The sequence below is a fragment of the Anabas testudineus genome, chromosome 2 (assembly GCF_900324465.2).
Source record: "Anabas testudineus chromosome 2, fAnaTes1.2, whole genome shotgun sequence".
Lineage (NCBI taxonomy): Eukaryota > Metazoa > Chordata > Actinopteri > Anabantiformes > Anabantidae > Anabas > Anabas testudineus.
The window spans coordinates 15495575-15521870 of record NC_046611.1 but is presented as its reverse complement, the minus strand read 5'-3'; the positions used below and the strand labels follow the sequence as shown (position 1 = coordinate 15521870).

Here is a 26296-nt window from a genome sequence, read left to right as displayed (position 1 = left end):
AATGATGAGCTGTTGTTCATGGACCGGTGTTTGGTATGGTTGAGCTGATGAGGAGTATGATTTAGGCCTGACGACTGATCAGGTTGAATTTAATTCTAATCATCAGTCTTCATGTTTGTTTTGCGGCTCTCATTCTTCAAAGGACAATTCTGATCTATATAATGCAGCTGAACTTGAAGAGATGAAGAAACGCCTACAGGACGGATGTACACAGCTGCCATCACACTAGCTTTAGTCTGGCATCAACAGGTCCAATTCTCAGCAGCTAAGTCTGTGGAGGAGATGAACACAACGTCCACACTGGAGCTTTAATGGCACTAAGATGCTCGTACAGTTCAACCAGGGAAACAAGTTGTTTTAACTCACCATTATTTGTTTGTGCTGTTGTTGGTTATGTCTCGTTTGGTACATTAGTTGTGGGAACAGTTTGCGGTGCCCTCCAGTATGACACCTGCCGACTAATCAGATGTTGTGCAGTGTAAGTCACTGTTAAAGTTTAAACATGTCTCACTGCAGCTCATCAACTCACTGTGTGTGCATCATTCTGGTCACTCTCATTTGTTTTCTTCTCCCGGCGGTGACACCTGTGCTGAGGCGTATGTGTGTGTGTGTGTGTGACCTGCACAGATGTGACCCCACCTGCCTGCCCGCTCCCACACTCCTTCATTAAAGCAGTCGAACTGCTTCAATGACTTCACTTTGACTCCACAGGCGGCGGCAGCCTCCACGGAGTCACAGGTACACACATACACACAGAAACACACACATAGGCGCGCGCGCGCTGTGGGCAAACATTTGAAGTGGTTGCTGGTGCTTACTTTCATTTCTCATTCAGGCCCCCTATTTCTGAGGGAGGCTCGCTCTGCTATGCATGAGGGACATTTACATTTAACTCGACCTACATACAGAATGACTGAGGAGCGGGTGGAGAGGGAGAGGATGAATATAGAAAGAAAGAGATGAGAGGACAAAGCATAAAGAGAAGAGAGGAGCGACTGAAGAAGAAAAACAATCTGATGCATTCGTTTTTGCACATAGTGAAGCCTGAAGGTGCAGTGACACTAACACCACTAACGGGACGACACGTACAGAATAAGTTTATGCCCTGAAATGAATTTGATTTCAGACATGAAGAGCCATTCTCAGGTTCAGCTGAACCTCTCCCTGTCTCATTTGATATGTGATATGTATCAAATATTTACTCCAATTTTCTAGGATTGTGGTTTTCAACTTTGCAGAGATGGTTTGGCCTAATTTCTCTTCAAAACTTCAAACACTGTCGACCACAATGAGGCCAGAATGTCAGGCAGGCAAACTCCATAGAAATCCTGCACATATTAAGGTGTTAATCTTCCATCAGCTCCTAACAACAAATAGATCACATACTGTATCCACTGAAATAAAAAAAACCTAACATATGACTATTTTTGCCACTTACGAGCCCTGTAGAGCATTTTTATTGTGGATGGCTCAATAATTCTTTGAAAGGTGAGAAATAAAACCTTCTTTATTGCCGTAACAAAGCTTACTAACCCTAACTCCAACCCAAACCTAACACTGATCCATGAATTCAGCCATTAGTGAGAGGGTTGTGATATTTTGGTTTGGTTTGATATTTTATGAAATATAAATACATCAAACTTTCTACTGGTGTCAGATAAACTGATTCTACAGCTTAAATAATCACAGCTGACAACCTGGGTAACTCTGGAGATGACGGACTGAAACTATTTAGTTCAGGTAAGGACACGTGTGTTCACATGCAGGTCCTGCACATATGTTTTGCTAGCAGCGATAAACAAACTGGATGGCATTACTGTACATGCACTGATGAACTAAGGGACGTAAGAAAAGTAATGTGACGTGCAGTGGACAGAAGCCTTGTTTGTCCCACCAGGTGGGGGGTCCTATAAGGATGTGACATCATATAAAAACTATGAATAAACACCTGGGAGTTGTTTTTGCCTTAATGTGGACACCTGAGTTTGTTGTTTGTCTCCATTTGGACAAATGAGTGGTATTGTCTCTACTTGGACACCTGTCAGTCTGTACACGCGTGTGGACACACAGATTTTTTTAAAATGGCTAGGGAGGTGGAGACTTTAAACATAGTTGATTCTTTGTTTGGTAACAATACGTTTTTTAGATAGAACTAATATCTCTGTGAGAGAAGCATTGCTGTGAGCTCCAGGTATAAATTTAAATAGAATGACTTGAACTAATGTCGACCACTTAACAAACCATGTCCTGTGCCGACTGTCCCTCCAACCGTGTTTTATTGTTGTCCAGCAGGGATCAGGTGAGGCTTCTAAGTCAGGAGGGACAGGAGAAGAAATGTTCTGAAAGATTTCATCCTGCCGTTGTCCAGCCTGAGGCGGAGAACACACACATCTGCTTTTAATCTCATCAGCTCATCTGCTCTCTGCTATTAACTCTCCACAGGTCGACCATGAGCTCTTAGACCAGCTCCTCTCTGCGCGATTAATGAATCGAGGTAAAAGCACACGAACGTCAGAGCACAAGAGAAAGACGTCACAAACGTTCATTTCGTCTACATAATGTATTACAGCTTTTAAAGGAAACATGTTTAAATTAGGCCGTATGGAGCAGAGAGGCCTTTAGAGCTGCTGGTTCGACTTGAAAAGCTTCCTGGGTTACATTATGCATCACTGTATTATGTAAACGCCACTGGACCACTTCTGGGAAGATGACGAAAACGATGAAGTGAGGACACACAGCTCAGCAGAAATGTTTCTGTTTTCCTGATATGATTTTTTCACAGTATGACAGCACAACGAGGATTTCTACACAGCTGGAGCTTCAACTGCGTCACCAACTCAACATGGAAGAGACACAAAACATGGCCCATAGATTCGTTGAAGGTACTACACTCCTAGGACACCACTTCTAACCATCACATATAATCTCAGTGATCCTCATGTAAACTCTCGGTGGCTAAACAAAGAGTAAATGCCTAGGACTTCTAACCAGCAAGTTAGAACAGAAGAGGCCTTTTCTATAAGAGGAAAAATCACTTATTTGTCATCAACTTTCTTTCAACTGTTTAAAAGTCACATGTCACAAAAGTCACAAAATGTCAACGCAGAGATCAGCACCACAACCAAAAGCTCCAGAGAGACAGGACTGAGGAGCAGATTTACTCTAAGTTAAAAACAGCCCCACCATAAATCCAAGAGGCACAATGGACCTTATGGTAGAACCAACTCAGTGTCAGGTGTATGACTGGCTGAGGATTAGACTTTTCTCAGAACATCACTGAAGTATCAACAAGGGATTTGATAATTAACAACACTCCTCCACACAGGGTTAGTAAAGTTTGGTTTTCAGACCTTTTCTACAAAACAACATTCTTGTAGGTTGATGTCTGAGTTGTTTAAAGCACATATTAGCTAAATTAGAAAATTGTTTGTTATTAAGAGAACCGTGGTTCATTGATCGAGAGCTATGACTTGGACTGAACCTCAACTCAACCCAGCACTTTTTTCTCAAGGGAATCTAGACTCTGCCCCACAGCTGCTTTTTCATGGTCAGGTCCAGTATGTTAATGGTTAATAGTCATTTAATGGCAGGTCACAAGGAAATATTGGGAAACAACTCTGTGTTTCTGTGTTAAAACTAGTTCACTGATTGTTGCTCCTGTGAAACCGAGGACGTTTGGACAAGTTGAAACTTTACTGATTCCTCTGTGCTCCATGACATGTGGGTCTTTGAGTAGAGGTGTGCAGTTTCTAATGAATGGCCTGCTGCATCTCGAGTTTGAATCTTTGCAATATGGTGGCCTGTCAGCGGGTTGTGAATATTCCAGGCTTGACGCGCTGTCTCGTCAGGTTATTCGGCTGAGTTTTGTATTATTTCTCTCTGTGTTTAGACATTTCACAGACCCCACCATAAAAACCTACTCATCTGACCTTTGGCTCTAATGTTTCAGTGTTTTATTTGAGCTCATATAAAGCAAAAGAGCTGTTTCCAACATGGAAAATAAGTAGACCTGAAGAGCAGAACAAATCCCTGATTCCAGCTAAAAGCAGTCATGTGTGATTCCTGTGCTGATGAGAGCTCAGTGGGTTTCTCAGAGCCGCTCTCTAACCCGTGACGTCATGATAATTCCAAAACTTTGAGCTCCTCCATTAAGCGTGGAATGGAGACCAACTTTGTGGGCTCATAAAACGTTTGAGGTTTTAAATCCAATTCGTCCATTTCCGCCGTGGCACTGCTCACTGTTATGAAGCAGAAAATTTGCCCACATGACTGGAAATCCCTGCTGCTCTACGTGTCCACAGAACGTCCTCCTCCTCCTGCCGTGTTCAGGTGCTCGCTCTCCTTTGACCTTCCTTCATTCCCACAGTGTTGACAGTGCAGGCAGCTCCACACGAACACATTCACGCCGCGTGCAGTACAAACATAATGGGTTTACAGCTTGTTGGGAAACAAAACATTGAATCCCAAAGGCTTTTTCCAAATGAGAAGAACAAATGGTTTCTGTATTTGCACTGTCAATCTGAACGCTGTGTGGAAGTTTTAACATCTTAACCTGATTGTGTCTTCTACCAATCAGAAATAACTAACTTCTGAAAATAATGCATATGAACAGAAGCAATACTGTAAGACCACTGTTTACCACTAGAAGGACTGTAGCCAGAATTAAAAAGAATTAAAAACTGAGCTACAGTAGCAGCTCGGTCTAGTTCACTGAGGGTAGTACGTTAAGAATCTTAAAATGCAAATATATTTTTTCCCACCTTGTGGCTCAACATTTTCTCTTCCTTCAGCGTCAAAAACCAATGGTTCCTTAGGCATCACTATTTCATGCCCCAGTAGTGGTGGTAGTTGCCATGAGCAGCTGCATGTTGGACAATAGGACAACAAGACAACAATTATAAATGCTTAGTTGCAGTTGTGGAAATATCATTATATCATTAGGTTAATGAAAAGACAAAACAAGTACTTCCTGAACTCAACTGCTGTGGAAAAGTCCTGCATGCAGTTGACTCATCCAACCACACTGTCGTCCTCCCTACATAGATTTTTAGCTTAATATGTCACAGGAATTCTTAAGGCATCAAATATTAATGCGAAGGGATACTTTTAGCACCTATGAGTCACAGATGGGAAGGGAGGAGCAGCACTGATCGCATGGAAATAAGAATGGGCTGTATAGATTAAGATAACATTTGGTTCCACAGGTGGGACAAAACCTTTGACTGTTACTGAAATAATAATTATGTGGTTTGGCATGACCTAATCGTGTGTCCACAGGATGAACTCTAGCTAATGTAGTGATCTTGTGGCTGTTCCTGAAACACCACCAGCGGGTCAAAGTTTTCACGTCTACTGAAAATTCATGCTCCCCTCAGGGTGAACTGTATTCATCTTTTTGATCCTCTTTTCATCCAACACCGCCATCATTAGCCCGTCACCATTTAAATTTGTCCAATACATGCAAAACTAATAACATTAACATCTGAAACATATATGGTTAGTTTTCTTGTAAACATCTCTAGCTGTGATCGTGATTCAGCAAGCTCGGAATCGAGTCTAAATGTAGTGGTGAACTGTAGTGAGCTGGAAACTCTGCGGCTGTTAATCGTTAAACTGTGTCTGACTGTGATGCTGTTCAGGTTTCTATTACCTGCAGTGAGTTCCCATGAGGTATGAATGAATACACAACAGTGTGGTTAAACTCTCCCCGATGTTCCCTCTTTCTTCACTGAGTGTGTGTGTGGTTTCAGTTGGTTTTGGAAACACATCTTGATTGTGTGGGTTCTGGTTTGGGATTGTTGATTAGCTTCATTAGTTTCATGCTCACGCTCTCCCTCTCTGTTGTGGTTTTGGTCTGGCGGTCTCTCTCTGCGCAATTACAGTTTCAGCTGAACTCCCATCGACACATGCGGCTTCATTAAACCCAGAAACGTTCCATCTTCTCTGCTCACTCGAAACAGCTTAAAACGTATTGGAAACTTTGTTAGACATATTGTCAGTTTGCACGAGTGCCGCGTTTACTGCTACCACTTTCTTTGTCGTTTTATTGCTAGTTTATGTGTTAAAGTACAAAACACTATTTCACTGTTTTTTTTTTACATTTAGATAATTTTCAACAGCAATACCAATGTTGGGTGTTAAAAATTAATGTTCTAGTTTATGTGGTGGTTCTCGTTGTCCTTTAGGAGGTTCTAGAAATCATTAGGAAGGTCATTAAAAGGCTAGTTGACTGTAGGTTATAAAGTTCATGTCAATAAGGATGTTTTAGTTAGTCAATAGGTGGTTTATATGATCATCGGGGGTTGTAGTGATATTTTAGATTATTTTGTGATTTCAGAAAGCTTTAGGGCTCATTGAGGTGGGTTTATTGGTTCAATGTTGTAGTTTTGGTTTCATAGGTCCTTTTCTTTGTGATCTTTAGGAAGATTTAATGTTTTTTAGTCAGGTGAGATGGAGATTTTGGAACAACAAGCATCTAAAGTTTAGAAGAATACTATTCACGCTACCAGTGTCATGATCCTGCCTCCGTTTCCAGTCCTGCACTTTTATTTCGGTCTCCTTCCTGTTCACCACCGTATGTCTCGTCTCCCATTTCATTTATGACCCTGAGTGTTTTCACCTGTGTCCTTTTATCACCTTTATAAGCATGTCCCTGTTCACCTCGTGTTTGCCAGATTGTCTGTTCTCACACTGCTCTCCAGCCATTCACCTTCCCTTGTTACGCAGCCTTGTGTGAGTTTTCTGACCATGTGACCTTGCCTTCCTATAGTTTTGCATCTTGTTCTTGTGCTGTCACAATTCTAGTATTTTGAGGACCCAATTATATTGCCAGACACGTTAAAGATAAGAAAGTAGTTTTTCTGTCACGAAGATGATTAGTAGGATGGTAGAGGAAACAGGGGAAGCTATGAACTCTGGGAGTTGAAGTCTGGGTAACGAAATCAATTTGTTGGCAAGAAAATTGGCAAGATTGCATTCACTGTGAGGCAGAGAGCTGAGTTCAAATACACACGAATAAAGTGCAAAGGACAAAGTAACTAGTGATGGTGAGATGAAGCTTCTTGAAGCATTGAAACTTTCCATTTATTTGGTTTAGTTATGGGCCGAAGCTTCATGGTGCTCCATTTGCTCTACTGTTACATCGAGTGGACAATCATTTTGTAATTTTTTCAGATGCAAACAACATCCACTTTGAATGTCACCACATACGTCATCAACACAATACACACCTCACAAAATAATTCCTATAAAACTCAATACGCTTATCGGAAATAGCACCGGAGTTAACTGGAAAAGTAAAAACAAAACTTCACTGCTAAATGGGCAGGCAAAAACTACTGGAGAGCCTTGGGCAGGCAGCCCGATGGAGAGCCCGGGTTCTGGGGCTGCAGAGACAGCTGGAGACTGGAGTGGGAATTGGGGCTAGAACTTGGACTGGAGCCAGGGCTGATGCTGCAGGAGCTGGAGCAGGATAAGTGGTTTAGGTATACCCTCAAACAAGCGCTTCCTCAAGTCACAGATAAAGTAACATATGATAAGATACCAGAGGTTCTATAGGGTTACATGGTCATTGTTTTGTAGGGGGCTGCTCTGAAGTCTACTGGTGTGTGTGTGTTGCAGCAGCCAGATGGCAGCAGTAGCAGTGTTTGCATTTTAAAGGTGCCCCATAAAGAGAGACATGTCTATTAGTGTGTGTGTATGAAGATGTGTATTTTCATGAGTGGGTGTGTGACGTTTGTAACATCGTGTGTTATGTTACTGCATTAGTAATGAGTGTGTGTGTTGTGGTGAAACAGCCCACCTCAAACAGGAATATCTGCTGAATCATCTCCTGAATGTCTGCCACTGTGTGTGTTTACTGTGGAAACCACTGCTGCCACACACACACACACACACACACTAGGCCAGGACCAACAGCTCGCTGGGCGTTCAGTGCTGACTAATCACTGCTGGAGGATTTTACAGGTGTCGGAATAAAGACATACCCTTACACACTTCCTGCATGCGTGGTAACTTCTCTTATGGCTTTCATTAACATAGAAAAGTCCCTCTGAATGATCACATCATCCACTCATCTCCCACAGTCGTGAATGTCAGAGTGACTGTTGGTCTGAGTCTGTGTGTGACTGATTTCTTTATTTTAAGCTCAAAGGACCTTTGATTACTCTTATTTTCAAGACTGTTTGGTTGAGGAATTAGTTTCAATTCAAAATAATCACACAAACAAACTATAGAAATCATTTCCTCTTTTCTATTAATTTATTAATAGAGAATTAAATTATTCCTCACATTTTCTGGTGTGAACAGCAAGGTGGTATATTTAGTTAACACTGTTGCCCCGCAACAAGAATGACCTTCGTTTGAATCCATGGGTTGGATGCCTTTCTGTATAGAGTTTGCATATCTGTGGGTTCTCTTCGGGTAGTCCGGCTGCCTCCCACCATCCAAAGACGTACATGTTAGGTAAATTGGTGACTCTAAATTTCCCATAGACATGAATCCCCGCCTGTCTTTAGATGTCAGCCCTGTGATGTACTGGTGACCTGTCTAGGGTGAACAGTGGCTCTCGCCCAATGACAGCTGAGATAGGTTCCAGCTAGTTTAAACTGAATTATGTAAATTCTACATAAAATGTCTGGAAGCTGAGTCACAGCTAAACTTCCAGATAACTTTCCCTGGATGACTAAGAATCTTCACCAACATATTGCTACATAAGATACTGTAGAACCGAAGATTGAGCCTTGGGGATCTCCACATGTAATGTTGGTCCATCATTTCACTTTGATGTCAAATGAAAGACTAGAAGCTGCTTGAACAAACACTGGACAGGAAGTGATGTCAGAATTTCTGTTTCTATGTGGGGGTTGTTGAGTCATTAAAGCACACATCAGATGTGTGTTTGGGCTCTGCTGAGTCAATAAAGAAAGTGACTGCAGCTGACACCTTATTGTGGTCACAGGCTGAGGTAAGTCCAGGTGTGTGTGTGTGTGTGTGTGTGTGTGTTTGACCTCATGACCTAATCACTGTGATCTTAGCATCTGTGTTAAACCATTCATTCAATCTGTGATCAGACTGCCTCAGACACATCTGGAGGGTACTGCTGTCTCTGTGGTTATTCATCAAACACACACACACTGAACTGACAGTATAATGGACATGGAGGAAGTGAGGGAAAGACAGGAGAACTGTGCTTTGTCCTCAGAGAAAGAAAAGAAACACGTGACAACATCAAAACCAGACTGTTAGATCCTAAAAGGTGGATTATTATCTTGAATGAGCTGTGCTAACAGTAACCCTTGCTTCCAGTATTCATGCTAAGCTAAGGTAAGCAGATTCCGGACCTACTGTATCTCTGAATTACATTTTAAATATGTATCTAAAAAATCCATTGTTCAGAATTTATTCCGACGAGATATAAACACACTTATCCTTAATGCCACATTACATCTGGTTAAATTAAAACAAACACAGCTCTTAAAAGAGGTGGATGTTTAATGTTCTAAAAATATCCATTTCAAAAAGCGGAGGGGAAAAGTGACCTTACAGTAGATTCAGACTTTTCCTCAGTAGAAAATAATCCACATGATTGTTGTCTTTGCATGAAGTGTTGATCATTTACTTACGTAAACATTCTTAGGAAAAATCATGAAAGTTATTGTCACACAGAAAAGCCAACAGAAATCTGCTCACAAAGAAGATTCTTAAGAATTTCATGAGAACCTGCTATGAGCTAACTTTCTGCAGAACAAAGATGCTGTTCACTTTGTCCTGATATAACCTCCAACAACACACACACACACACACCTCGGTAACTTTTTTCTCCAACCTGATCGGCTCTCTGTAGCAATATTACCTGGACAAGAAGGGATGGACTGACAACCAGAAAACATTATGCCTCACTGACTGACTGTTGTTATCACATCCATAGTAATTTATTTGACTAGGGGGTGGAGTGAGGCCATATCTAGGATCCTGATAACAAACTAACAACATCCATCAATTATGATATCATTCAAAGTAGTTGCAAGATAAAGTCTGTTACTTCACTGATGCTAACTGCTATGTTTGCTCTACTATCACTACCAAGTGTCCTACAAATAGGTTTCTGTGCAGCAAAGCTGCAATCGCAAATGCATTTCTTCAGTTAAGTAGAGCTCTGTTGATTAAAAAATATGTTGCATCACAACATTATTATGGAAATTCACCTGCTACAAAAATATAAGGTCTGTTGTAGTTTACTTTTTCATGCTGACTGCTACAGAGTGTTGTTATTGTAACATCCACAGTAGGTAGCGCTGCACTACTGTCACATGACAAGGTTGACATTTTGAATAATACATTAACTTTCTTGATTTATGAATATGAGGCGACAACCATTCTTTGCATTCTTTAAGTGCAAGTTTTTGATTTTTTTTTTTTTTATAATATATTTCAACATTTACATATATTGTACATGTACATATATACATATATTGTAGATGTTTTTTTTTTTCCCCCTTTCTTTATTAATGGGTATCATATAGCATTGTATGTTGATGATTTAAAGTTTAAAGTAGTATTTTGTTGTATTTTAAAGTTTACATATCAGACATGTATAGTACATTTCCTCCTGTACTTTTTTTTTTTTTTTTTTATAGCTGTAACACTTCTGTTTCTCTTTGTAGCAAGATAAACAGTGTTTACAGTATCTTTTATACGTGTTATATAAAGTCCTGAGACATCACAAGAGATGGAAGCCCTGATGTGAAATAAAGTCATCAAAAATACATAACATTACATAAACACTTCTCAAATTACATCGGAGGATAAATAATTCAGCACACGCAGTCATTAAACAGAGCGCTTACAAGATGAAATCTGGAGAGAATTATCTGGAAAAAGAGCAAAGAAAAAGCCACGAGTAAGAGGGAGGGAGAAGTGTGTATTTGTGTCAGTAGTTGAAGATGTTTTGCAGTAAAATAAATTCATTTTTTTCTGTGTGTGTCTGGAGTATAAATAGCACCATAAATTAAACAGAAAAAAACTAAACACTGGTCAAAATGTGGAGTTTCTAACAAAGAGTGTTTATGCAAAGTAGCAATTAGAGGCAACAATGGAGAATCAGGTTCCACTTAAATACACAAACAAAAACGCCTCTTTTATACTGTATAACCTGCCTGTCTGTGCTATCTCACACTCGAAGACAAATCCACACATGAACGTGTAGGTTATTTTGTATACATGCAAATGTGTTATATTTGCTTTTTTATTATAAAATAATTTACTTTTCTTGCAGTCAGTGAGTTTGTTTATAAAAAGTAAACAAACGTCAGTTATAAAAAGTTCTTTCTGCCAAACTCACTAATTGTTTTTTCTCATTCACATCATTAGAACGTGCAGCAAACACATACTTTTTTTTGTACATTTATAATTTCCAAAAGTGCCCCAAGTCTCTAAAATGTTCCTACTTTCCAAAGATGCCCAAGCTTTAACACTGTATTTACTCTTGTAACATGTTCTCACTCTCCAAAAAAAGACATCTTTATTTTCTAAATGTTGTTATTTTTTGAAGTGCCCTCACTTTTCAAAGTTTCCCCATTGTCCAAAAATGACGTTGTGTTCCAACAACATCCTCATTTGCCAAACATGTCGTCACTCATTTATATAGAAATATCGCCATTTTCCAGAAACAAATGGTCTAAAACCTTATTTGGGCCTCACAAAGGCAGTACGTAAGTACATAGCACATGATGACATTAGCAGTTTACATTAAAGCAGGCTTACCACATAACAAGCTCAGGGTTCACGTAACACAGATTTCAACACACACACACACACAAACATCCAGCTGTCAGCCAGCCAAGAAAGATGTATCACGTAAGGACACATGTACGACACACTCAATAATGCAACAGATGTGTAGTAGCTCAAAAATTCTGTATTAATTATTGTTAGTTTGTTAAACAGATCAACATGAACAAAAAACAGCACCCCCTAGAGGATTTTAGGTGAATCATCAAACATCCATAGTTCTTGATTGTTAGCAGTATTCAATCTAAAATGTTGGGAAGTTGTTAACATATAAAGGTATATTTAAAAATAGTATCATTCAGACAAAGTTGAACAATGTTTAGGTTCTATGATGGGGTTCCTGGTCATACTTGGGACTTGGTTGAGCACAGGTGTGGTTCAGCCAAAGCTTTAAGCTGAGCTCTATTGCTGAGCTCCACTTATGCTCCACCCTGTCTTTACCAAGACAGTACATGGTAGAACTACAGTGCACAAATGAGAGCACCATCTTGCGTGCACATGATTGGCCAACATGGTGCCTAGTTAGCTGTGTTCCATATCTGACTTTTTTCTCCATACAAGGCTGTGGTTATTTCCTGAAGCTGCCAGTGGAATCTGTCCTTCCTGCATTAAAGTACTCCTCCTATTAGAATGAATGAGAAGGCCTCCATTATGTCACTAGCTAGTGATGGGGCAGTACTTATGAGACTCCTTTTATTGTGCTTCTTTATACCAATTTAGTCTTCAAACACACCTGAGGTTCTGAAGGGTGTACCTACCCTAAAAATACACCAAAGACCCAGACCTAAGCTCATGAGGTCTCTAATGAGCCAGAATGCCACAGAAACTGTGAGATGGAGTTTCTGGACTGTGTACCTCACAGCTATGTTGTTTTATGTCAACAGTTTGATTCCCTGGGATGGAGCAGTGAGTCTGTTAACACCAACAAGAAAGATTATGGATCATAATGTTTCAGATTTAAAAATGGACAAGGCACAAAGAGCATTCACCGCAAAAGTACAGTGTCCTCCACAATGTCACTTTGCCCCCGTCTTTGCTACTGAGAGAAAACAGACATTTCATTCAAACAACCACAAAGGTCACTAGTTGGGGAAATGTAAACTGAGGTCTTTGTAAGTGTTTAAACAAGTGAGCAATGCTGTTGTTTCGCTGGAGAGCACAGTCTCCTGTCGGTAGATGAAATGTCAGGTTGCATCAACTGTGGTTAGAGCTATTTAGGTGCGTTTTACTTCACTTCAACATCTCCGAGCTTTAGAGCTGGACAGAGAGCTGAGGGAAGGGAAAAGTTATAGCCTGTTACTGTGGGCAACAGCGAGATGGAAACCTTTCTGAAAAAATGACAGATTAAATATAACATAATGAACTCTCCCAGCACTCTCGTCTTCTCTTCCAAGGCCTCAGAGAGCAGCCCAGCCAGCGTGTTTCTTTTTTATCTGCAAGTGAAACTATTTAAGAAAGTATGTGAATCCACCCAGAGGGCTGAGCTCAGATGATTAGGAGGATTAGGAGCTTAAAGCAGATGTTTGGACACACAGCACACACCTGCAGTCAGTTCAGGTCATGTCTATTTCAGAGTTTTTTTTTTTTTTTTTTATTTATCTCCTCGGCTACACTTTTTTCTTGTTCTTTTGCAGAAAATGTTCAGGTTGTTTTGACCTCTGGACTTTACAGTTTCAGCTGACTGTCACTGTTGGATTTTTGTATTTAATATCCAAAGTAGAGTTTGATTGTATAAAATTAGGATTTTAAAGTCAAAGAGGCAGGAAGTGACCCAGAATATAGTGCATGGAAAGTACCCAAGTCCAAAAAGTCTGAATTGTACAAACACATGAAGCTGCAGCTATGACTGCAGAAACTCTTAGACCTGTGTGGTCCTTTTATCCGTTAGTGTCTCGGCCGAAGAGAAACAGTATTTGTTTTAGATTGGATCTGTATGTTTTAGTGCAGGCATGTACACTAACTTGCAGTAACCAAACAGCTTAAAGTGCTTGAACTAAACACCTCTCTACAGCACCAACCAGTGTCCGGGTTCGTCACCAAGCCAGCCGAGAAGAGTCCAACATCTGCTATCACACCGGGAAGACGAGAGACATTTAATGACCGTGTCATTATATCTGTGCTGCAGTTTGGACGTGCAGAAAGTCACAGATCTCACACTGAATCTAACTTTTTGGATGACCAACGAATCGACTGAGTCGTCGCTGACTAAACTTTCGCCTTCTGACAGCTTCAAAGAGCCAGAAGTTCAATAAAAACCTGGACCCGTGTGTGACGTCAGCACCCTCTGAGCCAGAGATCAACAATGAAGCTTTGAACCTTAAGGCCCGAACTCCAAGTCCTTATAGACACAGCTAACACCTGGGCTTACAGTATGTGTGTGTGTGTGTGTGTGTGTGTGTGTGTGTGTGTGTGTGTGTTTGTGTGTGTGTGTGTGTTGAGGGTAGAGCGGTTACATAAACCACTTCAAACTCTTCAGAGAGAGAAAAGTCAAACGCTAACACGCTCTCTCTGGAGAGGAATGATGCACAAAGTGAGTTAAAGAGAGAAAACACAGATGACAGAAAGAGCTTCACAGAGGTAGAGATCTGAAGAACTGCTCTCCCTCTCCTCATCCAAGTGTGAATAAGAGAAGATGGAAGAAAGGATGAATGGAGAGAGATGACAGGATAAAAAGAGGAAGAGAAATAGGCAAAAAAGAAAATGACGAATGGTGGGAAGAGAATAAACGATGTAGAACAAAGGAAAAGAAAAGTAAACAAAGAGAGTGAAAACCAGACTTACAGATACAAGACACAATGGAAATGATGGAAAACAAAGAGAAAGAAGAGAGGGGAAAAAAGAAGACAGAGAGAGAGGGAGAGAGAGAGAGAGAGAGAGGTCAGTGTACGGACAAATAGGCAGAAACCACAGAGAGAGAAAATAGAGAGAAAGAGGAGAGAACAGAGAGCGGGCAGCAGATGTGAGGGAGCTGACAGGTGAAGACAAGCGATCGATGCCAGCCGAGATCACAGAGGCAGGTGGACCGTACCTGCGATGACTCATCGCTCTGCGTGTGTGTGTGATGAAGCGAAGACAAGAAGCGGTGGTGAGGGAAACCTGTTGTGCGTCACTGCTTTACATTCACTTTTTTTTGTGTGTGTGTGTGTGTGTGTTTCATCTGTGCCTTTCTCCGGGGACGTGGTATTTCAAGTGCAGCTCAGAAAACTGAAGTTTCTTATCATTAAACTTTTTTACTTTGCAATGATTTTACTAAGAAAAACTCTGTGCACCAACACATTTACCACAGACGAGATTCTGAATCCAGAGAGGGTGGGGAGGCTTATACTTAAATATTTATATGTGCTGCATTTATGTGTACAGACAGTTGCAAACTGAATTAACTGGCTCTAGATATAATCTAGTAAACGGACACAAACATGTAAAGCCCTCATCCCAATCCTCCTACACATGGCAGTAAACACATCATGTCAAACATCATGTCTCTTTGTGCTCATTTTGTCTCTTTAAGATTAATTTGTGTCCGTTTCTGGTCTTTTTTTTTACTCTTTATGATTATTCTGTGTTTTCTTTGTTATTAGTTTCCATGTATTTACTGTCATTTTTAGTCTGTTTGATTTGATTTGATGTCTCTTAATAGTAACTTTAGGTCTTTGTGATTGCCTTTTTGTGGTCATTTTGAATCCATGTATGTTTATTTTGTTATTACGCCTCAAAAGGACCAATTTTGTTTGTTTGTTTTAGTTTCTTTCTCACTGTATTGTTTACTCCATTTATCTGACAATGATTTTCTCACCATCATGGAACTAGAGCCGTCTTACACTGATGGAGCGATGACAGTGAATGACAGTGATGTGAAACATAGCTATAGGTGGAATCATCTCATACCGCTCACTGACAACTCTACTATAGCTGGATGCTGGCATCAAACTTGTGACCTTTTACTTTTGTAAAACTTTTACAGCCTCATTTTCAGTGCGAGAAAGATGCAGATTTTATGTTCTCACACAGTCTGAGTGCCCAGCTGTGAAACCACATCATTCTCCTCATGGTTTCCTAACTACAGTTTGTCTTTCCCTTCTCCACCCTCTGTGTTTCTCACATAATTTCCCCAGTTCCTTGTCATGTTTGGACAGATCGCATACGGTGGTTTGGCCTAAATTTACGCTGTGGTCAGGAGGTTTCTCAACACTTCTCTCTCTCCACCAACAAGTGCTGTTTCTGAGAAACTGCTTTAGTGTTGAGAGGATGAACGCACTCACACACGCGACTTCAGTAATGATCATTATGATAATGGAATGACACAAGACAGGCTAAGTACAAATATGAGTTAACGTGTACAAAACATCCTGCAGAGTCATAATGGCTGTGGAGTTTCTAGTGGTTTGGCCAAACCACTGAGGTGGGCGTTCAGACTGTGACTGGACCAAAGCTGCATTGGGAAAACCAGGACCTTTGACTCGACTGCTGCTGTCATGCAAAACTGAGTTTATGAGGAGCAGAGAAAGAGTTTGGTCTCACTGAAACGGACCGAAATGAGCTGAAAGATGATGAGTGAAAAAGTGAGTCACAGGTGTTGCAGCAAAATTAAATTAAGATTAAATGTGATGGGAACAGGTCTACTGAGAATCTGAGCTGTTTGTTGGAGGGGATGAAGCTCAAATTATAGTTTGCATGCCCGCAAAGCTCAAGGGTCTACGTGACGCCAGTGTCAGTCAGTCCTTCACGTATGGAAAGCCAATACAGAATTGAACTGTATAAACGGAATCATTCATCTCCATTTTTGTTTTAAAGCTGATTTTAAAAAATGTAATTCAATTTGCACCAGTGGTCCTTCCAGAGGCATGTACATGTTTTTCTATTGTGTATAAGTATTTTTGGGGAATCACAGCAAAAAATGAAAAGGTTTAGGCTTGAAATGAAATACAAATCTGGTTCATCCCTGAGGTCAAAGAAGCCCTAATCCTAAAGATGTTGATAGTTACCTGAGCTGAAATGAGAAATAAATTGATTATATAATAATTATAGTAGTATATAAAAATTAAGATTTAGGAAGAAAAATCTCCATTTGAAATATTAACTCTACTGCTGCTACCTTACAGTTGCTTTTTTTTTTTTTTTTAAACAAACAAAATAAAATCTAAATACATTAATAGTGATTTCTAATTTAAAGCGTCGACAAGAAGACAACCCTGTCTTTCCTGCTAGATTTTTAATCTGGAATACTGGTGCAGAGAAAGTTTTAATTTAATTGATGGTGGATTAAAACTGATGAAACATAGAACAGTAGAATCAACCAAATAGAAGAGATAATTCCCTTTCACTTCCATGCTGCTTTGTCTTCATTTGTTTTGTCTTACTTTTGTTTACTAGATTTGGACTGGCCTTTAAATTTTGGCTTGCACTTCAGAGTTTTGCAGTATTTCTGTTTGCAAGACAGCCGAATACAAAATCGGTGCAGCAATTACGCAGAGACAAAGATAAGGGTGTCATCAGCATAATAACTCATCTAGGCTGACATGTGTTTACGGGATTCACTTTAAAACCCACAGAAATGTGATCTTGTTATTGCACATTAATACCTCAACACCACTCTCTCTTGGTAGAGTAAATTTCAACATCCAGCACAGTTTATTTGCATTTATTTTTATGTTGTTGATACTCAAATATTTTTCATCTGCCATTACGTGCTGTTTATATTGACATCAAGACAAGTGCCTTAAAGCATGCTTTAAATGGAAATGGCTGTAAACTGAGCTGAATGCGGGAGACGGGGTCAGACCGGTCTGAAATTACCTACATGAACATCAAGCAGATTCCCTTTAATTTAAGATTTTTTTCCCCAATATTTTAATCCAAATGTTAACATTCCGTGAGTCACTAACTTCCCACAAGAGTCTGCTCTTACAATAAATTACCAAAGCTTACTCAGGCCTGAAGGAGATAGGACTGAAATAAACAGTGATACTCTTAGCAGAATTCTCAGCAGTTTTATGTCTTTTCAACATTTCAAGTCCTTAAAAAGGCAAAAACTGCAGCTGAGAATCAGTATTCGGGAATCACTATTGTACTGGTTTGTTCAAACTGTCAAATTCTTCACATTTCTATTTGTGATCAAGACAGAGTCACCAGTAGAACTATGCTGTTACTGCTTCTCTACTGATTACCAAGACAGATCAATGCACTCACCACCCACATCCTGCGTCCTCCTGGGACATCCACAGGTGGTTTTAGGAGTGATGGTGAAAAATGTGGTCTCTCCTGTGTCCTCACAGCTGGGTTTACCAGGGAAACATCGAAATATAGGTGTACAGGAGCAGGAGAAGCAGGAGGAGAAAAATAAAAAAACAAATCACAAACAAAACCATTCTTAATGATATTAGTGTTGTACTGTACATTTATGCAAGAGCTAGTTTGTCATCAAGCTACGTGTTCCATTTCTAATTTGTATAATGGATATTGGTTGAACCAGGTAATTAAAAGCAGTTGATTGGATGTCTCCAAGATTATGCTGCTGTGCATGTGAGGTCGGCCTCCTGTTCTGTGTATGTCGCTCGGTGCAACAGTGGCTTCTTGCTTTTGGCATCCTGAATGATTGCAATGCTTGTGCTTTTGCCAGTTTTTACCTCTTTTATAGGGAAACAAAAAGCTTTTCTCCAATAGATTGTTCTCTGGTCTTCATGTAGTTTTATTGTTTTTAGCAGCAAATGCAGTCTTCACGGGTAAAACCCAAGGCTACAACTAAGAGTAGTCATTTAGCAGACGCTTTTATCCAAAATGACTTACAAGGATACAAGGTGCAAGGCAAAAGCAGGGTCACTATAAGGTGATCTTGCCAAAAGACCCCAACTGGAAGTAGGCCACAACCAGGATCAGGACCCAGGTCTCCCACATAGAGGGCAGTGATCTTACCACTATACTATCCAGCTGCATTTAGAGAACGTTACTGTTTGAACAATCAGTATCTCCCTGGGTTAACAGGAAACACATGTCAGTAACATCTAATACTTCTGCTCAGTTTGGGTGTGATACAATAAGTTCTATGCTTATGTATGTAAAATATGTCGATGTGTCTCTGCCTAGAGGCAAAAAACATGAGAACCGCTTGTATGATCAGAAAACAAATATTTACTGATGAATCATGATATTGATTTGAGTCCAGATAGTTAAAGTGTGACAGACTAAGAGGGAGCTGTTAAAAAGTTTTAAGACCAGCTGAGTGTCTGCATGCATACGCACACACACACACAACCAAGTACCTCACTGACTCAGACATTGTTCCAGCAGTGAGAGTGTTGGGGGTCTTGATTCATACGATTTTATCTACAGACATAGTCATCTTTTTTTTTATATGCGAGTTAGAAACTGCCCTGATTCACTTTAATCCTTTGAAGTGTCATAGCTATGAGCCTGGAAAATGTCTGAGGCATGTTTTTTTTTTTTTAAATGTCTGATCTTTGGTAATTGTCACTTTGTGTGCACAGTGAAGCGTAATCACTTTCCTCTTATGATGCTTGAAGAAAAAAAACAAAAAAAAAAACACCTTTCATATAAAGATAATTGTATCAGAATGAGGTTACCTGGTAGTTGAGTCATGGCAACTGGACTACTTCTTTCCTCTACTTCTTTCTGCTTTATTTCACCCATGTAGCTTCTTCACTTTGAGGAGGAATTTATCCTCCTGAGTAGCTACTTTGATGAGTTGTGAGACATTTCAACCAAACAAGTCCAGTCACCATGACTCAACTTGCAAATAGTTTTACTTGACATCAAAGAATGTCAAGTAAAACTGTAAAGTGTGCAATTTAACATTTTTGAAAATAATACTTTGAATTGAAGCGCCCTCAAAATATATGAATTGGCTTTTACAAAATATTCCTAGGGCTGGATCTAATTATCCATAGATTTGTTTGCTAAATATATAGGTATAGGTTTTGAATTTTTATATTTAGATTGTTACCAAATATGAGATATTGGTAATAATTGTAACTGTAACTACCTTGTTAAAATGTGGAAATGCATAGGCCATTTCTCAGCTTGGGAGCCTGGCATCCCATCCCTCTCACTCACCTCAGTGAACATGGGAACAGACAAAAGCTGAGTGCCAGATAGAAACTGGTCTACCATGGTGGTACGACTGGCATGAATGGAAATGCAGCAGAAAGTTTGAGAGACACAACGAAAGTTCACTCTGGCCTCATCTCCAAATGATTCAAATTCACATGTGCTATAAGACACGTTTACACTACAGTACATACAGTTACTGTATGTGCTTCTCATGGGTTGGATCGTAGATCTAATTCCATTGTAAAAGAACAACAAGCAATAAGCAGCAGATAAAACATTGCTCAAAACAATTGGTGAACTGAAAGGGTTAAAAACGGCACACTGGTCGGGAATACCTGCAGAAAAGTACAGAGAGCAGAAGACAGAGTAAAAGAAACACAGCTACTAGAGAGAAGACACAAAGCTAATGACATGCTGTGGAGGCATTTAGAGGGATAGAGACGGGAGAAGAGCTCAGAGCACACAGCTGTCTAACTCGATAGCAGCATAACTAAGAGATGGTTCAGTCACCTGATCCATCTCCAACTATAAGCTTTATAAAGTCTAGTCTTGAATGTGGAGAGGGTGTCTCTCTCCAGAACCTGAACTGGGAGCTGGTTCCAAAGGAGAGGGGCTTGATAGCTAAAGGCTCTGCCTCCCATTTTACATTTGGAAACTGTAGGAACCACAAATAAACCTGCAGTCTGAGAATGAAGTGTTCTGCTGGGAAAATATGGAACTATGAGGTCTTTAAGATATGACTGAGCTTGATTATTAAGTGACTTTTTAAGGAGTTCCTATTAGAAGCAAATTACAGAAGCGCAGACTAGAATTAATGAATCACTAATTGTTGGGTAATTAATCCGCTGTCATCACTGCCGTGGTAAAGCAGCTGATGTGCAGAATGATTTGGGTGAGTGTAGCTAAATCAGCCTTTGCAGAGAGTGGGTGAATTTTTGTTGTTTGCAGTTTCCATTCCTTTCGCAGCCCTGTGACCTTTGACCTGTGGTGACGAGCACCGTGCTCCAGAAGACGAACCACATCACTGAAGAAGCTGCTGCAGTTTTTCCCCCTACAACACTCTTTAAGGATCCCGCCCACACAACAGACACTCCCTTACATGTGCATGCCACACATGACATGTTCATTTAATAGGAAATGTGGTGGAGAAATCCCCCGTGTGCGAGAGCTGGAATGCAGCCTGTAAATAAACGTTAACCCACACAGATTCATAAAGATGTTTTCATTTTTTTAAAGGCCTCTGTGAAACGAATCCTTCTAAAATATACACAAAAATGACAAAAAATATAGACTGGAGAGCTCTAACCAACAAGCCGGCTGTCAAATAAATATACACTTGCTTCAAGTATTGACACCCATTCACTTTTTACACACTTGTGCTGTAATGTGAAATGGATATGATTGCCATTTTTATCCATAAATCCACACTCAGAAACATTTGCAAAGTCTTTTCAATACTCTCTGAAGTCACTGTATATTTATATGATGGTTGGTTTGTTGGGTTAGATCTCTGCAGTCCGTCCAGTCTATTTATTTATATACATGGCATCTGTTGCACTGAGGTTGTCCAGGAGAACCCTCTGTTTTCAATGTAGGCTATCCTGTTTGTTTTTAGTTATACACAAGATTAATCACAAAATAATACAGTTATTGTAAAATGGTAAAATATCTACACACCAACAGGCTGACTGCTGTGGTTATCCAATCAGAGTCTGAATTAGACGTATCGGCCAAGTGTGTTGTGCATATGAGGGATTTGACTCCAGTTTCTAGTGGCTCTCAACGTACACATAGTAACAATCAGAAAGAAGGTTCACACTGACACAGACACCCAGCCCACAAAACAGGTCAAACAATTAAAAAGTAATCAACAATTTAAAAACAGTACATCTCAAAAAGTAGAAGTCCAATGCTAAGAAATATTGATACTGGAATAAGGGCAGACTAATACTGCAAATAACAAAGTATCAGTCTATCTATCCCTTGAGTCAAGCATTACCTGCTGTGCAATAATAAACTTAAAAACATAAAAAAACAAATGTATTTTGTCTGTATTGCACCTTTGGTCCTGTGTGTATCATACCATTCAATGGCTGTTACCAGTTGGTAGATGGACGCTCAGTTTCATAGTCCAGTGTGTGTTCAGGTTTAGCAAAGAAATGCACTGTGGTTAAGGTTAGAGAAAGATTGTTTTGTTATAATAATAAACGCATTGTGTCTGGACCAGGTTTGAGAACACTTTTTACACTGAAATGCTGTATTTTGACAACTACTAGATGAGCTGCCATTATCACAAATATAGAAAAACTGAGGACTCAGGTGTACAACCATGAGGCAGTCACAGTAATGTAAATAAAGGTTCTGATTTATTTCTGACAGTGAGTGGATACTGACAGGATAGGTAGCGGACAGACTTTCACCTAAGAACAGGTAAACTATGGTTCGCAGGCAGCAGGTAAGTGTTCAGAGTGGTAAAGATAAAAGGGAAACAGTTGAATTAAAAGCCTTACAGGAATAGCAGGTGAGGAAAAAGTCTCTTCATTGGAGGGAGGGTAAAGTACACGAGACGATCCAGGAGTGAGGAGAGTTAATCCACTAGCTGAGTAAACGAGGAAGACAACAGGAAGACGTGGAGCTAATTTGACTCAATGAGCTGCAGGTGAGTGGATGGGCGGGGCCAGACACAAATGGAGGGAAAAGACAACAAAGGCAGTGGGAGGGGCTGAGAAAGGGAGGTCAGAGTTCACACAGGTGTATGTGTGTATGAACCCGGACCTGAGAGTATTGAAGGCACAAGGATCTGAAGACAGAGATAAAACTGCCATAAAAACCAGAGGGAACACAGATCAACACGGTCATGATCCACTCAGGATACATTTAATGTTGTTCCTCAGCCCTTTTCCTCCTGTCTGTCATTCACATGTCCTCCTCCACCCTTCCTCGCTCTCCTAGAATCCTTCCTTTTCCCCCCTACTGTCATCTCCTCTCTCCCTCTTTCAGATGAATTTGTTCTGTCTTTTCAAACCTCCTCAGATTTCACTAAAGTCCTCCTATTCCTCATGATATAGTATGAGTGAAAAATAGAGATTCCTTCAAGTGATATCTGTCTTTCACGTCTCCTACTGCGAGAGGTCAGAGCGATCTATCACACACACAGCTGGAGGACCCTTCATGACCAATAAGACCATAAGAAAGTTGTGTGTGTGTGTGTGTCGTCATGCAGCAGGGCAGCAAATTAGTCTGCAGCAGAGGGGGAAGACATCAGTCACCTCCCAGAGAGAGAGAAAGGAAGACGGACAGAAAAAAGTTTACAGCAACAAAGAAAAGAATGACGAGAGAAGTATCCACACAAGAAGAAGCGAAGAACAAAAAGAAGAAGGAAGGATGAGAATAAAAGGCTGATACAAAGAATAAAATGAAAAAGAAAGAAATAAAAAGAGTAAAAAATGTGAGGGTGTGACCAGTGTGAAGGTACACTGGGCGATGAGAGCTGATATCCACTAGGTGGAGCAGTTCAATCTGCGTTTAGCTGTGAACACTGGAGCCATCATCAGCCTCTGTTTACCTGTTTATCTCTCATTTACACGTGCTCATCTTGCCTTAAAAGCACGGGACAAAACAACTAAAGCCTCAAACAGATCTCTCGGGTTTCAGCTGGTTTTGTAACATCACCCTGAACTGACAACATGTGGAAACAGTTTTTTTTTATTAAAGGTATAATAGTCAAACAGCAAGGCAGCATAACTGTGGAAGTACTGTAGGTCAAAAGCAAAGTGAAACATGTCACCTAGAAACCAAACACATGCATTAGGTTTGTATGCATTTCAACAAGTTGAAGCATGTTTGATTTCTCTCCCTAAGCATCCCAACCCTTCAATTTAACCTCCCACAGTCAGATTTTCCCCCTTAAATGTTTGATAAGATAGAACAACATGTTTTCATGTTCCACATGAATGAGTTATCTTGACTGAAATTCTGGCTTGAAATTCCACTTTGTCCTTCTTGGTACAGTTGTAGAAATATGTATTTGGTTTTTGAAGAGTTGCGTAAATCTCCCTGCACGTTCACCTTTTTAACCCTGAAATGCAAGTTAAGACGGAAAACATGTGTATCTGTTGTTGTGGCCCTTCACCGAAGCTTTATGATGTTTCCACTGGGTGAAATATTTAAACCCAAAACATGTTTTTCTGTCTGTAACATTGTGTCATGAACAACATGTCTGCTGCATCATTTTGGACACGTTTTCCTAAAGTTTATTAAGTTACAATATGATCTGTTTAGTCCAACAATTTAAGCTTCAAAAGGCTCTTCATCAGGTACAGAGAATCAAATTAATTTAAGTCCCTGTTGTGGGTGGGTTTTAGACACATTTTCCCAACATGATGACATAATGATGGACTGACGGGGTTGAGGAGGCTAATTTAAACCAAAAGCTCCCTCGTACCTGTCAAGCTGTTGAATGTATTCTGGATGCAGTTTTGTGGCCCCGGAGGCGACTTTAAAAACAAAGTGTATCAGTGCTGCTGCCGGAGTTACGACAGATTCATGACTCACCAGTTGTGAGTTATTTTAAGAAACCACCAGTGCAGACAAGTTAATTTCCATAATACACACTGCAACGCCTTTATAAGGCAACTCAGGGAGCGGTGACCTCACACAGGCATGAACCAAAGTGATTTTTTAGATGCGCAGACAACCGACGACTCACACAAACAAACACACACACATATACTTCCCCCACACTGGTGATGTCATAACAGCAGAGGGTGAATCCCAGACGTCTGATTACAGCAGGAAGCTTCGGTGTGTAACTCTCGTCTTCTCTGCTTCCTTTACAGTCAGATCTGACTCGGGGGTTCTCTGCGTTAACGGACCACATGGTGGAAAGAAAGGGGGTGAGAGAGAGCATGACATAATTGGAAAGAGAGAGGGTGGGAGAGAGGATGACTTGCAAATAAAACCAAGAACAAACCTCTAGAGTAGAATTTATAGTGTCACAGAGCCCCAAAAAACAGCTTAAAGCCAATGGATTCCCCCTAAAGTCCTTAAAAAACTCTGCACCTCTAAAAGCATTAGAAACTATTCAGACAATTTTCAAAGTGAATAATTCCTTTCAATATACTTTGTAGAAACACCCACGTTACCCTTTGAAACTGCCTCGAAGCATTAGGAAACCCTTTTACATCCTACTTAAAACCAATTACATGTTTCCATTTACACTTACAGACCTTTCAGAGTTTGAGTAGAGCTTATAGGTTCTTTTAAAAATAACTGTGGTTCCTCTAGATGTGGGATTTACCTCCGAGCGCTAGAAATTAGGACATTTTTTAGAACCAACGAAATCACCTAAAATCGTATGAATGGAAAACATTTTTTCCCAATCCAACCCCCTTCGAAGCCCTTTAAAATATTAGAAACTATTTAGACCCCTGGTAGTTTCTCTAAATGTGCCATGTAGAACTACTTAGGCAACCACTCTCTATAACACTCTCAAACCATTAGAAAACTATTACAACCTTCTTAGGACCCATTAAACTCCATTAAAAAAGGAAACTTGTATCATTGTCTATAGAACTTTCTTGATTCGTATTTAATCCTTTTAAGTGACTTATGTTTATTTGACCACCTCTAGAACCCCTTTAAAATTCTGTGTTTTCTAAATTTAGAAGTCCACTGGGTTCACTGAGAACCCTTCAGAATATCCTAAAGAATCCATGTAAAACCCTTTGAAGCCTTGGAGGACTAGAACCCCTTTACCAATGAAAACATTGCTAGAATGCCTTTAAAATACCATTCTGTTCAGGACACCGTGGAAACTACTCAGGAATCTGTTTAAATCTCTACAGAATCCGGTTAGACACGCCTTGAAATCCCCATTGGAGACCTCCTGAACCCACTTTAGATTATCTTAATCCTCCCTTTTGTTACTTAATCCCCTATGTACACCTTTAAGAATGAAATGGAGTGTAGCAACACAGCTGACGACACTGCTGGATGTTTTTAAATTTCCCTGAGGATTATTTCTCAGTAAAATCAACCACTATGACAAAGCTTGTCAGTGGCACACTCTCAGGAGAAAAGAGTGGGCTGATGGGAAATGAAGTGAGGTGGTTTTGCTCTTCTAGAGAAGCTGTTGTGAGTGAGAAATATCAGGACATTTTCAGAATGGTGACAGGAGATGACATTGGAGATGATAAGGCCGTCATTCTCGTCATCTCACAACATCAACCTCTAAGCTAAATGGGCCTTGAAGAAAGAAAGTAGGACCGCATGCTATGACAGACCCATAGTTTACACATTGGCATCTAGACGGGCTGTGGATGTGACGGCAATGATTGCAAAAAGTTACAATATCGACTTTTGTTGGTGCTGTGGTTCCCCTGAGGTAACACTGTAGAACCCTTAAAATATACTGAAAGAAATGATTTGTAGATAGTCCCCA

At 40.2% G+C, this 26296-nt stretch overlaps 2 protein-coding genes across 2 annotated transcripts in view; both read left to right on the top strand.

Moving 5' to 3' along the window:
- LOC113163505 overlaps positions 1 to 26296 on the top strand; it is a 1294879-nt gene that overhangs the window by 315301 nt on the left and 953282 nt on the right. The window lies entirely within an intron of this gene.
- The window catches only part of LOC113163522 (NACHT, LRR and PYD domains-containing protein 12-like), a 428332-nt gene that overhangs the window by 240128 nt on the left and 161908 nt on the right, over positions 1 to 26296 (top strand). The gene's annotated exons all lie outside the window — the stretch shown is intronic.